General features: G+C 39.6%; 1 long non-coding RNA gene across 4 annotated transcripts; it reads left to right on the top strand.

The window, feature by feature from the left end:
• Nucleotides 1-2,833: 2,833 nt before the first annotated feature.
• LOC134087585 (uncharacterized) lies at nt 2,834-7,467 on the top strand. 4 transcript variants are annotated; one of them, XR_009939838.1, is made up of 10 exons: nt 2,834-2,993; nt 3,474-3,557; nt 4,113-4,196; nt 4,301-4,390; nt 4,508-5,669; nt 5,870-5,917; nt 6,150-6,233; nt 6,791-6,874; nt 6,977-7,066; nt 7,184-7,467. It is a non-coding gene; the product is annotated as an uncharacterized LOC134087585 (long non-coding RNA). The 4 variants fall into 4 exon arrangements; XR_009939840.1 differs by lacking the exon at nt 5,870-5,917 and adding an exon at nt 3,194-3,241; XR_009939839.1 differs by lacking the exon at nt 5,870-5,917 and adding an exon at nt 3,148-3,241.
• Nucleotides 7,468-13,674: the final 6,207 nt, after the last annotated feature.

Raw genomic sequence — 13,674 nt, 5'->3', positions numbered from 1 at the left:
TCAGGATGAGCAGAGCAATCAGTGAGCAGTATTTGGTAAACCAAAAAAAGCAGTGCACTATACCAAACTGTCCTCCTTAAAATGTCTTCTTTTCTGAAAACAGAGTCTTACTACAGTATATGCTGCCTGCCTGCCTCATGTTGGATTGATATCATCAGTGGATGAGATCTCCTTAGTTCCTATGGACATTCCAAAATGAACAAGGACAAGTAAGAACAGGACAAGCACAGGTCATCAGCCAACCCAAGGAACCTCTGTGTACACACACAGTACTTTATTTGGCCTCGGCACACCTTCTCAACAATCAAGACAGCACCTGTGTGCCTCTCAGTCTCCCAGAGGGATGTGGGAGGGCAGGCTGTTTGTGCAACTATGAACTCATTATCAGGTAACATCAAAGAAAACAAGACGCTGAGGGTGGACAACTCTCATCAACTACAATCGTTTCTATGACAACATACCGCATTCTCTCTAGGAGATTCCTCCAGAAAGCAAGTCTACAGTTGTGAGGCGCAAAATGCTTTGAAACTGAGTCCTTTGTAGAGATAGCATAATAGAGCATAACTCAGGGCATGTGAGAGGCTTCTCTGAGAGCAAAGGCTGGTTGGAAGACTCCTCTCTCCTCTCACATTGTGGGGGAAAAAGCATTATCATGCATACTGTACAACAGTCATTTAATAATGATGAGTAACTGTAGCCTGGAAAACCAGCGCCAACTCCATTTAGGCTGGTTTATCAGGCTAGAGTAACAGAGTTTGCTCATTTGCCTTAATGTACTATACCGTCTACACAGTAAGGGTTGGGGTTATGTTAGACTTGTGATTAGGGTGAGGGAAAGCAGAAGACAATTGCGGTGTGCTACAATACACTGATAAACACTGTGTCACCATGCATTGGATCATAATGTCAATATCACAGGGAAAGTCTGTAAACATTTTACAAAGAACTTAATGTCACTGATTTTCATTTAAGAATGCAGTATAGTATTCTGCTATATAGTATGCTTCTGTTCTTATCTAGAATGCATATTTGCTATGCAATCAATTTGGAGCAGTAGAAATGATTATTAAAGATATGTATAGCATTACACTTTAGGGTCTAGATGTCATCACAATATACAGTATGTACTGTATTCCTTTGTGAAATCAGAGGGCCTTGAAATACTAGAAATGTCGAAGTCCAGGACAATAACCATTGATTATTTACCCCTTTATCATTCAGATCCAAAGGCACATACAGCACCATATCCATCGCATCATTTTCACTGCTCAATAAACCAGCCCTCCAGTCAAAGCTCTCTCTCTTCATCAAGGGGGTATCAGAGGGTGGCTTTGTGTTATAATAACTAGCAGGGCTGTGATCTGTGGGCAGGGGGATGGGAGGCTGACCCTCAGGACACTTGGCCGGGGCTTTCTAATGACGCCTTGCCGCGCTCACGTGCACACCTCCGGTGCACACCACCCGGAGCACACGGCACACAGGAGTCAAGAGACGCAGCTTTGCATAATTAAAAAAGGGTTTGATTAAAGGCCTGATCCGAGAGAGAGAAAGCTGCGCATGCAGAACGCTGGCCTGAATTAGTTCGCTCTCTCTCTCACACCTGGCACTGACAGCAGAGGCCGTCTAATTGGCCGCTGCTTTTGCTACTGCCGAACCGGTTTTTGAATTTAAGAATCTCCTGGGATTGGTTGAGAGTGAGGGTCACCATGGCAACGATGCAGGGGATGGCGATATGAAATTCCTTGCTTGTAATTAAAGCTGAACCATGTCCAGCTGAGGAGGCCACTCTCTCGGCGGTCAAAACCCCATGCTGTTAATAGCATTTGAGTTTGCAAAGGCTTGCCCAGACACCTTGTGCACCCAGTAAGGGGCACACACACAACATGCAAGACCCTAGAGAGATTAATCCGTATGCTGACCTGTAGGCTTCTAATCATATATAAGCATCCTTAAGAGTCCCTAAGAGGCAAATCCATATTACATATCTACTGTATAACTCAAGCTGTGCCTCAAGAGGAACGGATGTTATGAAAACTGATTAGTTGGATCTGAGTGAAATTATTATTGTGTGAATTGTTTCTTAATGCACAGCCTCTATACAGTAATCTACAATACAGTCCTTCTTAAACAATAAAAGCAATCTGTTGGCACATAACGTTGAAGGCTTGTTGAATTGTTGACTGTCCATAATGGGTCAGGTTAGTGAAGAGAAAACTACCTAAAATCTTTGAAAAATATTCTAAAAATGTTTTCTTTGCCATCCTCCTCGGATGATTTGCAGTTAGATAACTTCAGTCTGTGTTCCTGTATCATTCATTCAATTCAGCAGTACATTCAAAGGCATGCATGTTGGGATGTGACCGAAATTACAGATAAACTGGTAAAACAATGTAGGCCTACTACAAATGAACCGCCTGACAAGATTTCCTGTATGATTACCACTGAGTTGGCCATGTCCCATTATCCTACTGTACATGTCACAATCAAAGCATCTAATGAGTTACTTTTTGACTCAATCAGTCAGTAGTTTGTGTACTGTATACAGTGGATGTGTGTTTACTTTAACTGCTCTGATGTGACAGAATATCATAAGAATGCATCACAGGCTGTTGCTTGTGTACCCAGTACAAAAACATTTCATTTGTTATTGTTCTTAAGTTTCTAAGCAGGATATACTGTAGCCTATATAAAAAGTTCATATCAAACTACCTAGTGCTTGGCAGACTTCAGACAGCCTGGGGTTAACCATGCAAAAAAAAAAAAAAAAAAAAAAACAGTTCAAGGTTCTCTCCTCCTTCTACAGCTGTAGCCTACCCCTGTAAAACTGTTCCGACTGAACACATTTGCTCATTGCCATTGAGTAGCTTACACGTGTCTACATAGTATCAGTTAAGACGAGCATTGTTGAATTATCATCAAATATGATCAAAAATGTTGGTCTTCTCGTGTTTTTCATGGTGTGTTTGGCCCTAGCTCAGACTACGGATCCACCGGTAAGATGCACTGCTTAAAGATATTTTCTTTTTAATATAAACCTTTACTAGCATTTGAAGCATTTGCATTCCAAACAATCAATTGACCATGAATGCATTGATCTACAGTACACACAGAGTCCTTTGCTATGTAAAAGTGTATGAACATTTTCAGTTTTGAACCTGGGGACACACATTTCCTTCTTTCAAATACTGCGAAGAACATGGACATTTTTGGCTTAATGGATGATGAAAATGCTTCAGATGGGGTCTGACCTCTTTCAACTCCTATATTCTTAATTGTATGGTGCTGTATCGAGCTGTGGGGTTAATTGATAAGACATGGTGTTTTAATCTCTGGTGTGATAAGATCACCTGTAGCAAACCTCCAATTTCAACCCACTGGTGTAAATGCAAATGAACATTTTCTGTTCTAATAAACAAACTTTCTCTGAATTAACAGTTTTTTTTCTTCACCCTTCTCTTCTCTGTCTTCATAAGTCCGGGGACATACATTTCCTGCTTTCAAATAATGCGACTGATCAAGATAAATATGCCGACTTGGACAGTTTGACCGATGACGAGGTATGACTCATTACAAATACTATTTTGTCAATTGTATAGCGCTGTGTTGAGTGAGCTTAGTTTGGCATTTTGATTTGATGAAGCTCTTGTACGATACGATCACCTGTAACAAATTGGGTGAACATGTCTCTGGGTGCGCTGCACTTAATCCAAAGAATCCAATGGTACCTCGTTTTGACAATTGCGCATACAGTTAAAAAAAACAACAAAAAAACATGTTTATACACACCTCAGACTCACAAAGAAGTGCTAGAGGCACAGACGTGAGAATTGACGAAAAGAATCAGGGATTCCAAATCACTATAGCTATTTATAGACTGCCAGAGACTCCAAAGATGGGAGCCTTCACAACTTTTCTGCTTGGTCTCAAATTAAGAAAAAAAAACTTTGCTGACCTTCAGTTAAATATTTGAAATTTGTATTACACAGAATGCCTCTGAAAGAATGTGGTTACTATCTCAAACTCAGCAGGATAAGTATGTAGCTCTGGAATCCAAAAGTACAGTTGACTGTTTTGCTCATGCTACACTTACTCTCTTGTTTGTATGATGGAAGATGCCATGTGATGGAATATGCCTCTGCAAAGCGCTATTGACTCACATTGTCAAACAGTTGCCGACAAATGGCTCAGAACCTGAGGTAATGTTTTAAAAACTGTCATTTGTCATCTGTCCATCAGAGCTTTGCTAAGATATCTTTCGTCCTTCTCATCATTTGTCTAATGTTTCCTCTTGTCATGACAGGCTCATTTAAAAAGTGTGATACATGACGCCTGTGAAAAGATCAAAGTGCCGACAGATAAATGCACTGAATTTGTGAAAACTCTCCATAAGGTTAGTAATACAGTAGCTTCCTTCTCAATGGTCTCCTGCTGTCTTCAACCACTGCTCTCCAGTGTTCCAGAGTTAAAGTACTTCATATGATATTCATTTTCTTCTTGACTGAAACAGGTGGAACCTACCAAAGCTCCCAGTGGTGTGTAATACCACAGATGGTGCATTCATGGATACAGTGCTTGAAGTGGGCGCACAACACAGGAACAATGATATTGAGGAATTATACAGTAGGATATACTGTATCAGATATACTGAGGACAATTGGACATACAACCTTGTGTCCACACATTCATTTTCTATGCTGTTTGGCTGCATACTAAATACACAGACCACACACTTTTTGTTGATATCCCTGTAAAATGAAAAAAATAAAAAACAATGTGATTATCTAAAAAAATATTTCGCTGCAAAAAGGACATATTAACATGCAAACATAGAGACAAAGCTGGGACAGCTAGGGGCAACAAAAGGCTGGAGAAGTTGTTTAATGATAAAGATAATGATCAATATAAAAAGAGCATCCCAGAGGAAGAATCTCTCTGAAAGTAAAGATGTAGAGGTGTTCACTAATCTGTGCAAACCTGTGTGGGTAAATCATGAAGCAATAGTACAGTAATATGCCTCGTATGAAATTGGGAATTTCATCATCTACCGTGCATAATATACAAATATTCAGAGAAAATCCAGAAAAATCTTTTCAGGACTGAAAAACCGTATTGGATGGCTGTAGTCCTCTGGACCTCAGGTGCCGTGGCACTGCATCAAAACCAGACTGACTGAGTTAAAGTGGAAAACTGTTCTGTGGTTACAGACACATTAAAACCAGACCTGTGGACCGAGTTAAGGTGGAAAACTGTCCTGTGGTTACCGACACATCAAAATTTGCCGTTCTTTTTGGGAAATCAGTCAAGAGACGCAGCTTTTTACAAAAACATTTCATTTGTTATTGTTCTTAAGTTTCTAAGCAGGATATATATAAAAAGTTCATATCAAACTACCTAGTGCTTGGCAGACTTCAGACAGCCTGGGGTTAACCATGCAAAAAAAAGAGAAAAAACAGTTCAAGGTTCTCTCCTCCTTCTACAGCTGTAGCCTACCCCTGTAAAACTGTTCCGACTGAACAAATTTGCTCATTGCCATTGAGTAGCTTACACATGTCTACATAGTATCAGTTAAGACGAGCATCGTTGAATTATCATCAAATATGATCAAAAATGTTGGTCCTCTCGTGTTTTTCATGGTGTGTTTGGCCCTAGCTCAGACTAAGGATCCACCGGTAAGATGCACTGCTTAAAGATATTTTCTTTTTAATATAAACCTTTACTAGCATTTGAAGCATTTGCATTCCAAACAATCAATTGATCATGAATGCATTGATCTACAGTAAACACAGAGTCCTTTGCTATGTAAAAGTGTATGAACATTTTCTGTTTTGAACCTGGGGACACACATTTCCTTCTTTCAAATACTGCGAAGAACATGGACATTTTTGGCTTAATGGATGATGAAAATGCTTCAGATGGGGTCTGACCTCTTTCAACTCCTATTTTCTTAATTGTATGGTGCTGTATCGAGCTGTGGGGTTAATTGATAAGACATGGTGTTTTAATCTCTGGTGTGATAAGATCACCTGTAGCAAACCTCCAATTTCAACCCACTGGTGTAAATGCAAATGAACATTTTCTGTTCTAATAAACAAACTTTCTCTGAATTAACAGTTTTTTTTCTTCACCCTTCTCTTCTCTGTCTTCATAAGTCCGGGGACATACATTTCCTGCTTTCAAATAATGCGACTGATCAAGATAAATATGCCGACTTGGACAGTTTGACCGATGACGAGGTATGACTCATTACAAATACTATTTTGTCAATTGTATAGCGCTGTGTTGAGTGAGCTTAGTTTGGCATTTTGATTTGATGAAGCTCTTGTACGATACGATCACCTGTAACAAATTGGGTGAACATGTCTCTGGGTGCACTGCACTTAATCCAAAGAATCCAAAGGTACCTCGTTTTGACAATTGCGCATACAGTTAAAAAAAAAAAACAAAAAAAAAAACATGTTTATACACACCTCCAACTCACGAGGAAGTGCTAGAGGCACAGACATGAGAATTGACGAAAAGAATCAGGGATTCCAAATCACTATAGCTATTTATAGACTGCCAGAGACTCCAATGATGGGAGCCTTCACAACTTTTCTGCTTGGTCTCAAATTAAGAAAAAAAAAACTTTGCTGACCTTCAGTTAAATATTTGAAATTGTATTACACAGAATGCCTTTGAAAGAATGTGGTTACTATTTTAAACTCAGCAGGATAATATATCTCTGGAATCCAAAAGTACAGTTGACTGTTTTGCTCATGCTACACTTACTCTCTTGTTTGTATGATGGAAGATGCCATGTGATGGAATATGCCTCTGCAAAGCGCTATTGACTCACGTTGTCAAACAGTTGCCGACAAATGGCTCAGAACCTGAGGTAATGTTTTTAAAAACTGCCATCTGTCCATCAGAGCTTTGCTAAGATATCTTTCGTCCTTCTACATCATCATTTGTCTAATGTTTCCTCTTGTCATGACAGGCTCATTTAAAAAGTGTGATACATGACGCCTGTGAAAAGCTCAAAGTGCCGACAGATAAATGCACTGAATTTGTGAAAACTCTCCATAAGGTTAGTAATACAGTAGCTTCCTTCTCAATGGTCTCCTGCTGTCTTCAACCACTGCTCTTCAGTGTTCCAGAGTTAAAGTACTTCATATGATATTCATTTTCTTCTTGACTGAAACAGGTGGAACCTACCAAAGCTCCCAGTGGTGTGTAATACCACACAGATGGTGCATTCATGGATACAATGCTTGAAGTGGGCGCACAACACAGGAACAATGATATTGAGGAATTATACAGTAGAATATACTGTATCAGATATACTGAGGACAATTGGACATACAAACTTGTGTCCACACATTCATTTTCTATGCTGTTTGGCTGCATACTAAATACACAGACCACACACTTTTTGTTGATATCCCTGTAAAATGAAAAAAATAAAAACAATGTGATTATCTAAAAAAATATTTTGCTGCAAAAAGGACATATTAACATACAAACATAGAGACAAAGCTGGGACGGCTAGGGGCAACAAAAGGCTGGAGAAGTTGTTTAATGATAAAGATAATGATCAATATAAAAAGAGCATCCCAGAGGAAGAATCTCTCCGAAAGTTAAGATGTAGAGGTGTTCACTAATCTGTGCAAACCTGTGTGGGTAAATCATGAAGCAATAGTACAGTAATATGCCTCGTATAACATGAAATTGGGAATTTCATCATCTACCGTGCATAATATCATACAAATATTCAGAGAAAATCCAGAAAAATCTTTTCAGGACTGAAAAATCGTATTGGATGGCTGTAGTCCTCTGGACCTCAGGTGCCGTGGCACTGCATCAAAACCAGACTGACTGAGTTAAAGTGGAAAACTGTTCTGTGGTTACAGACACATTAAAACCAGACCTGGGGGCGCTGTGGCGCAGCAGGCTACAGCGTCTATACCATTTGCGGGTCCGAGTGCCCACGGGGACCCAGGTTCGAATCCCAATCCCACCCCATCTCTCTCTCCCACTTGTTTCCTGTCTACCTCTTCACTGTCCTATCATAATAAAGGCAAAAAGGCCAAAAAATATACTTAAAAAAAAAAAACAGACCTGTGGACCGAGTTAAGGTGGAAAACTGTCCTGTGGTTACCGACACATCAAAATTTGCCGTTCTTTTTGGGAAATCATCGACTTATCCCCATGGCTAAAGAGGGTTTGAATTATAGTGCCTAACCCTAGTGCAACTTATTATAGTGTGCAGTTCAAAACCCTGCATCTATGATGTGAGGTGCACTGCCTACAGTATATGGCATGGGCATCTCTGCACATCTGGCCAGGCACAATTCATTTTGAGTGATGTACACAGGTTTCAAGCGACATACCATGCCATCCAGACAATGTATTTTTCAGAGAAGACCTTGCATATTTCATGAAAACAATGGCAAAATGAATTCTGCACATATCACAACAGTATGGCTCAACTGAATAAGAGCCAGGAGCCTAGCTGTTTAGAGTCCAGACTCCACATCTGTCAAATTGTGAGTATATCACGGAAAGAAAAACATAATTAGGAAGACCCCAGACTGTTGAGTAGCTGAAATCCTGTATCAGGCAAGAATGAGACAACATTCCATTCTCAAAACTGGGAACTGCATGGTCTCCTCAGTTCTCAGTTGTGTTAGACGTGTTGCTGGCATCAAATTAAAAATATTGCATTTATTGTATTTCCCGAAATGCAATAACATTTCTCTCCTTCAAAAATTTTTATTTTGGCTTTGAACTACAGTATTCTCAGTTGAATAGACTTATTTGTTTTTAATTCACATTTTACACAGTGTCCCAACTTCTTCAGAATTGGGGTTGTATCCCTGTGGTCAAAAACAGAGTGTATTTACAAAAGTTTACCTACATTGCACTTTGCGCACAGTTGACAGAAGTTGCCAAACAAATCTCAGCTAACAGATAAACCTACGCTCTTCCGTGGCATATAAGTGCATATGAAAGTAGTTAAGGGGATGCATTTCTCGGAAGCCTCATTGAGCAACCATCGTGGAAACTAGGACAGAGAGTGGTAAAAATGACTGTCTGTTTGTTCAGAGCTTTCGGGAAACGGATCCCTACGGTAACCCTTGGTCAGCGATTTGTTCACTTTGTGATCTTTGCCTTTTACTGAAATCTTTTATCGTAAATTACTATAATTAATTTTGATTATAGCTCAAAGGGTAAGTAATATAATCATTCAAAATAGCAATGATATAATTAGTCTGAATTTCAGAGTATAATTGTTCGTTTCCCTCCACTATGTATTCAGTATTGGTCTGGAATCACACCTTTAACAGCAGAGGAATTTTAAAGGGCATCAAAACATCTCTCTGCAGTTTTGGTAAATTGATCATTTTCCTGTTCTCGGCCAATATGACCTATAAGGAAAATACAGAAGGTGTATCAGCAGTGACCTACACACTGTAATCTGTTAACTGGAATTGCCAACTTTTGAAAAAAAAAGCCCTCTGGGTGAAGAATGTTGACCTGCTATTCTGAGGCAACAGGCCAACAAAGCAAGCTGATTTGACGGCATACCCAGTGTTTTAAATAACTTGGTCTCTCAGCTCAAATGTACAGTACAAATCAGTGTTCCTGCTCAGGACTGTAAAAGAGCACTGTTATTGTACTTTAGCGGCCCATGTGAAATGAACAACCCACACACTGCAAGGGATTATAGCTGTCCGTGGTTCTGAAAGTTTCTTGGTTGGTTTGACTGTACATGAAGTTGCCAGTTTATGAACAACACTGAATTAAAACTGAGGCAATCCAACACACCAATCCTTAAATAAATGTTAAGCTCCATCAATGTTATAATAGGCCTAGCAAGTGTTTGCTTAAACTAATTTAAAAAGTTGTTGATTCAGCTGTGTTCTCATTTTGGAGGGTGTTCTTTGGCTGCTGTTGAATTGAATTGTGCTGTATTGTGCTGATTATTTCAACTACCCCATAATAGCCATCGCATTTGTGCTTAATTAAATACAGTTTAACATCACCACAAACTGAATCCTCTCATACAGTTGAATCACCGCCTCTCTTAAAAAATGATTATTTATAAAGTGAACAATCATTAGCAGTGAACAACCACTGGCAAATGGCTCAGAACCAGAGGTAGGCCTGTGTTAAAAACAGATTCAACTCGACTTGTGTCCCTGTTAAAATGTAACTTAAATCAGTGTATTTTATAAAGTGAGCAAATATTGAACAACAGGGGTGAAAGGGACATGTGTTTGAGACAGTTGCAACGGTTGATCTGTTGTAATATTAATAATAACCTACTGACTGAGAGAAAAGGGTGAGAGAATAGATAGATAATTTCTGAGAGAAACATCTGCAATCACAGAAATATACTGTATATGTTCTCTACTTTTGCTTACTAGGAGGATTCAACCAAAACATTGCTAGTGCTTAACGCTCTAACCTTACATTTGAGACCATCTCAAGGCTGAGTTATTTAATTGGTCAGTCTGAACCTGCCAAGAGACTTATACAGTAACTCCATATAGGCCTATCTAAAAGATTTGACGGATGTTCTGGAATTCCTGGATGTCTTAAAAGCTCTATGCAGCAAACTCCGCAGTTATACAAAAGAACGGATGAATCATACCCTTGATAGATGAATAATACATTTTGGGAATCTTTTTTACAGGACCCCATAATCATGAGTTATGTAGGCCACAGAATATTTTCCGTTTAAGTCTTGTTACCCCTCCTGATGATCTGACTCGTGATTCATGATACTGTAGCAGATTACTGAGTTTGCCCATATTGCCCTACAGTAGGTAGTCCTGTAGCCTACTCTTTGCCAGTGTTTCCTGTCTTGTCTTGGAGTTACTTGTTTTGATTAAGCTATATTTCGTTATTTTCTGAAATGCCTGTAGCCCTGGCAATTGGTCAGATTTGCTCCATGAATCTGCTTGTCAACTGTCACTAATATAATGTTAACACCAGCTTGCATATGACAGGGCACATATGAGCTAATTAGGTGCCTGTGCCTTGCAGCTGGAATCAATAAAGAGAGTTAATCTCACAACACATTTGAATAGGCAAAGAGACACATCATTACAAAGCTTACCAATGAACTACAAAGAGCGAGATCACAGTCTTGACATAGGTTACAACACAAAAACAATTATAGTCACATCGTCAGTCAATCATCCAGATAAATTGATAGGTTGATATGTGTTTAATTTAAGTGCCTCCTACAGACTGTGGGCAAGCAGGATTTGTGAGATAACTAGGACACAACTTCCTTTTATACAGTGCTGAGGTTTCCATAGCAACAGTTGTTGAACTTTTGTTTGTGATAAATCTTTAATCCCAGAGAGAGAGAGAGAGAGAGAGAGAGAGAAAGAGTGAGAGATGAAAAACAATGAGCAGTGCGAACCATGTATTATAAAACACTGAAACCACCCAGTTTATTCTTCTCACTGTCTTACATTCAACATCTGTCTGGATGGGAAATGGGATGTTGATAGGCAACAGCTTGATACTAGCCAACCTGGAGAGCAAACAAATGCAACAAAAGGACCTTTAGATAAACCTTTTCCTTGTGTCTTTGAGGGGGGCAAAGACACCCTCTCCTGCAGCCCTTGAAAATAATTACAATTTAAAAAACTAACACTCAGCATGGGAGGCTACCTGAAGCACTTGAATAATTGAGGCCTTGCTTTGATGATGAGCCTATAGGATGTGTGTGAAGACAAGAGCTTGGTCACGAGCATCCCGAGCACAGATCGCTCTCCAAACCGACATGGGGGAGCACATCTGTTTCCATGGCAGCCAACCCTACCAGCACTTTCATGTCCATGGAGCCGCGGGAACAAGCAACTAAATGGATGCATGCCACGCTCGCCGTATATTTATGTCAGTGCGAGCACTACAGCCGATATTCATGTGCTACCAGAAGCATTGATCACAAGGGACTGGTCCAGCATGAGACAAGGCAATCCTGACTTTTGATCCTGACGCACAGTATCCTTTCATATTTGTTGTAAACCTCTTGTAAAACCAGATCTCGTGATTACATGACAAGCACTGATCAGCATACCCACAAGTAGGCAAATGAAAAAGAACAGTCTTCATTATGTGATTTAAAAAAAAAATCAAATACTTCCAATACTAATATACTACGATCAAATACTTTCCAATCAAATCAAAGATTGCCATTGATGGGACCGAACCTAGATGAAGTCGGATCACAGGTCACAGGTCCTGAAAATTGTTATATGGTATATAGTAAAATGATCTGGCATGAACTATTGAACTGTTAGGGCGTCGGATAGTATTGAATGCAGATGCTAATTCCGAGACAGAAAATTGAGCAGCAATTGAGTAGCTTTATCCAACATCTATTCGGGGAAGGGTTTGAACATACAATGCAACTGGCCCTTTACCCTCTCTGAAATTTGGTGACCCTGTTATGTAAGCCCAATGTATGCACTTGTGCTACACCTCCTGAATGTGTTCTTGGATCAGATGCAAATTACCTAGGGGGATAGGTAGGGGAGGATCTTCCAAAAGAACTCGCATCTATGGCTGCTGTTCATTATACAACGCATACAGCAATGCAGTAAAGTTGCAGTAAATTGTGAAGAGGTAGGCCAAAAGTGGAGTTAGATCCTGGAACCCAGTCAAATATCTGTAAGGTGAGGTGAGGTAACACTGACAATGCTTTGGTTGCTATATGACCCTTTAGCCTTTCACTGAACTGCATAACAATACCTACACATGGCAGGCAGATGGGGTAATGGAGACTCATTGCATGGGCAGACTACAGAGTAATCCATGTGAGCCTAGATGCATATTGCCACATGCACATACACTAACACCATGAAGAGGTGGCATATTTGTTAGCCTAATACTGTAGTTGAGGTATCTTTACCAGTAATCAGATCCTCTGTTTACACAACACATAGCCTACAGTCGAAATATTTGTTTAATTATTATGCAAAGCCACATACATGTATTGAACAGCAGTGTTTACCAGCTTGAACCCAGAATATGACTTGCAGTTGCATGCAGCTTCAGAATTGTAGATTATTATTGTTGGCATACCAGTGATAGTTTTTGTCTGTGGCAAAAAGACCAACTTGCAGTAGGTCAATATCCTCTGATTCTGGTGCCACCAGCATAACCGTGGTGTAAAACCTTGTGTTGAAACATTTTGCAGGAAGACATTACATAATGGGAAGACATTTACTGATAAATACATGGTCTATACTTGTACAGGCTATCCACCCACTACAGATATTGGCAGCACGATTTCAGCATTGCAGCAGGAGCAGGGTGTGCTCAGCTGAAACAGATCAGTGAAAAGCTTCACCTTTATTTGTAGCACCTTTCTCATAGTTATCTCCTGAAATGGAGAAAGCGTAGAATCAAAGATAAACACTGGCGGCATGACAAATGACTATACTATATAAAGCAAGAGTTCTAGCTGGTTCATTACTGACAAAATCATGAGTGGCCCTAGACTTTTGATACATTTTCTGTTGTCGATTCTGAGGATAGCTACCAGGGTCAGCTGATTTTTTTTTTTTTTTTTAATCTGTTATGAACACATGAATGAGCATTTTCATTTTCTTTTTTTCATTCATTCCAGACTGGTGTACAAACAGATGTCTGAAGTTGTTGTGTGGAGAA

Source organism: Sardina pilchardus, chromosome 7 (assembly GCF_963854185.1).
Source record: "Sardina pilchardus chromosome 7, fSarPil1.1, whole genome shotgun sequence".
In the NCBI taxonomy this organism is placed as follows: Eukaryota; Metazoa; Chordata; class Actinopteri; order Clupeiformes; family Clupeidae; genus Sardina; species Sardina pilchardus.
Note: the sequence above shows the minus strand (reverse complement) of the source record. Positions and strands in the feature narration are given on the sequence as shown.